Genomic DNA, 815 nt, shown 5'->3' with positions numbered 1-815 from the left:
GAACACAAAGGGACCAAAGAGTTCTAGTACAACTTTCAATTCCAGGACCAGCTGGAGAATATATGTCATGGTAAGGCCTGAACTCGGTGCAGCTGAACATCTTCAATACAGATGAAGCAGGAGTACCAAGTGGTGTCCTGATCACAAACCTGGGGCCTCAAAGAACCCATCCAGCCCTTCAGGGCTCGCCTTTACCTGCTTGAGTATATTTAGGGGTGCTTTTTGGTTTGGTTTTGTTTTTAAATTTTCTTAATCTTTAATTTTGAGAGACAGAGAGACAAAGCGCGAGCAGGGGAGGGGCACAGAAAGACAAGGAGACACAGAATCCGAAGCAGGCTCCAGGCTCCGAGCTGCCAGCACAGAGCCCAACGCGAGGCTGGAACTCATGAACTTCGAGATCACGACCTGAGCTGAAGTCGGACACTGAACTGATTGAGCCACCCAGGCGCTCCCGAATATATGTATGTTTTGAGAGCTGTGACATTTCTCCAAACAGGCCTTTTGACCTCATTCATTTATTCTTTCACCAAATATGTGTCGAGCTCCTGGTAAGGTCAGGCATTGTCTGAGGCCTTGGGATGGAGGGTTGAATCATAAAGACCAGGTCCCTGCTAGGAGGAAGCATTCATTCCAGAGTCATGTTTCTTATGTTCCCAACAAGCCAATTTTAAGCATGTGCTCTATCTTTCCTCACTGTAGAAAACACTCAGCCCCTCAAGTTGTAGCCAGGGCGCAGGGGTGCACATGGCTCCAGGCGCCCAAACAGACCAGGTTGGGCCACTTGCTGCTGACAAAATCCAAAGGCAGAGAGACAG

The sequence above is a fragment of the Suricata suricatta genome, chromosome 13 (assembly GCF_006229205.1).
Source record: "Suricata suricatta isolate VVHF042 chromosome 13, meerkat_22Aug2017_6uvM2_HiC, whole genome shotgun sequence".
Classification (NCBI taxonomy): domain Eukaryota; kingdom Metazoa; phylum Chordata; class Mammalia; order Carnivora; family Herpestidae; genus Suricata; species Suricata suricatta.
The sequence above is the reverse complement of the archived record's forward strand: the minus strand, read 5'-3'. Positions refer to the sequence as shown.